Source organism: Acomys minous (assembly GCF_964271855.1).
Source record: "Acomys minous genome assembly, chromosome: 19".
Classification (NCBI taxonomy): Eukaryota; Metazoa; Chordata; class Mammalia; order Rodentia; family Muridae; genus Acomys; species Acomys minous.
The window spans coordinates 57,877,147-57,880,029 of NC_140499.1; positions in this window are offsets into that span (position 1 = coordinate 57,877,147).

Sequence of the window (2,883 nt, forward strand, 5' to 3'; positions counted from 1 at the left end):
CAGTGGCAAGGGCATGAAGTGACTGGTTACATTGTATCCATACTCAGGAAGTAGAGTGTAATGAATGCTGCTGTTTAGTTCACTTTCTTATTTGTATTCAGTCCAGAACCCTGGCCTATGGGATGCTACTGCCCACATTTAGAGTTCATCTTTTCACCTCAGCTAATCTAATCTAGACACTTGCTCATGGTCAGGCCCAGATATTTGCTTCCATGGTGAATCTAGAACCCACCAAATTTACAATCAAGACTAATTGGGCCAAATGTGAAAGCAAAGTTTACAATGGAAATTTTATTGAAGTCAATAAAATCATAGGTTATGTGGATAAGATAAATAAATAAATAACTTGTTGGAGTATGGTCTGGTATTTTGTATTTGTTAATTGCTGTGCTTTCCCCCTTGCCCCCGCTCCCCCACCCCACCCCACCCCCACAAGATTCTTACTGCTGACTGTCATGTACCTCAGGCATTGCTGTTTAACCTTGCCTCCCTGTTTGACTAATAAAGAAAGCTGATACCTGGGCAGGGCTGGAGGAAGGTAGACATGGCAAAGGTTCCCCAGCTTTGAGGAGAGAGGGATCTTGGGAAAAAGAGGTAGACAGGACCAGAGTAGGAGGAAAGAGGAGAATTGCTGTGGGATAGGAAAAGAGCCATGTGGGCCCAGAAGAGGAACTCTAAAGAGTCACGGGGAAAGAAGACGGCCCAGATGAACAACCTTAACAAGTATATTGGGATCATGGATGGGAGGTAGTCCAGCTAAAAATTGTTAGAACAGATGGCATGGGATAGAGGACGAAAGATATAAGAAGGTAGTTTGAGGGGGTTAAAATCTGCACAGCCCCAGGTAAAATAAGGCTCATTCTAAACTACAATAGATTCTGTGTAAGTGGATAAATAATACCACCGTAATAATTATAAGCTTAATAATAAACATTTATTAGGCCAAACCACTAAACTAACCGCAACACATACTCCAGAAAATAGTGATAGGAAGATCATACTCAAGGTCAGAGAAAGTAAGGTCAAATCCTCTTAGGGATACTATTACTTTTCAATAAATGGTATAGAGCTCTATAGATGACTTGGTCAGCAATGAGCTTGCTGCACAATCATGAGGGCCTGAGTGCAAGGCCCAAAGCCCACTTTAAAAGGATGGGTGTGGTAGCATGTACTTGTCACCTGGAATTGGGGAAGCAAAGACAAGGAGATGCCACCTAATCAGTGCTCCTTGAGCCAATGAGACACCGTGTCTCAAAACAAAAGCAAAAAAACAAGGTGAGCCAGAGCAGTGGCACATACCTGTAATCCCAGCACTCAGGGAGGCAGAGGCAGGCAGATCTCTGTGAGTTAGAGGCCAGCTTGGTCTATAAAGTGAATCCAGGACAGTCAAGGACACACAGAGAAACCCTGTCTTGAGGGGGGAAACAACACAAGGTGAAGGCTGCTAAAATGTTCTAATGGGTAAAATCTACTCCCCACACAATCCTGGCAGCCTGTGTTTAATCCCAGGAACCTACATAAAGATGGGAAAAGGAAATTGATTCCACAGAGTTGCCCTCTGACCTTCACACGTGTGCATGCTGCCATGCACATTATGCACAAATACAGTAATTTTTTAAGTGGTAAGGTTCTAAAACACAACATCTAAAATTTCTTTTTAATTCTACAAGCACATGCTCACACATATACCCACAGGAACCTGCACACGAGCATGTGTGTGCATATGCACACACATATACACGAAATGATTTAGGTAAAAATCATAAACAGGTAGTGTCTTAGTCACTGTTCTGTTGCTGCGAAGAGACACCACGTCCAAAGTAACACTTAAAAAAGAAAAAATTTAACTGGGGCTTGGCCAGTTTCAGAGGGTTGGTCACAGTGGGGAATATGGCAGCATGCAGGCAGACATGGGGTTAAAGAAGTAGCTGAGAGTGCTACATCTGCATCCACAGGAAAGGAGAGCCACTGAGCCTAGCTGGGGCTTTTGAAATCTCAAAGCCCACCCCCTAGTGACACATAATCCAACAAAGCCACACCTACTCCAACCAGGCCACACCTCCTAATCCTTCTCAAGTAGTGCCACTCACTGATAACTAAGCAATCAAACACATGAGCGCAGGCGGGTCATTCTTATTGAAACTACCACAGATGGTTAAAATTTTTTATTTATTATTATGAGTATGTACTATGTGTTTCTTGGGGGATGTGAGTGTACCCTAGTGCATGTGTGAAGGGCAAAGGACAATTGATCTGATCTTTGGAAGTGAGAAGACTCTTCATCTGTTTATAGACAGCTCCTTTTCTCTCTGTAAGAGCTTCCTCACAGCCCACATGCAGAAGTCTCTAGGATCCTGGTCTTTCCCTGGCCCCACTCAGCCCAATAGTAGCTAAAGCTTCCCTGTTCCTGGTGTCCAGATATCCTTCTGGTCCTCAGCTGCTCTTCTTGCTCTTCCTTCTCCAATGTTCCCTGGCCCCTCATTTCACTGACTGGCTTCCTGCAACGTGCCCGTCCAAGACATATCTGCCTGCATCCCTTCTCTACATCCCCAAAGAAGCATCCTTGGTGACCAGGGTTCTGATGTTTGTGCCAGGACCTGGAGCTGTATCATTGACTCGGAACTCAGTCATTTATAAGTTCTCAGAGCCAAACAGAAGCAGCTAATGCAAAAAGGGCCCTTTAGATCTCTAAGGGGGGGGGCAAGATTTCTTTTCAGATGGGTCCCTCCAGTACTGATTTTTTGTTTCTCCCTTGGCATTGATAGAAGGTTATGTCATTATAAATAGTCTAATGAACATCAGGGAAAGGCTCCCTGTGTCATCCACTGCTGGGGGAATAGAATAAAATCTGTTAGACCAATACCATTGGTCCTCAGAGATCCT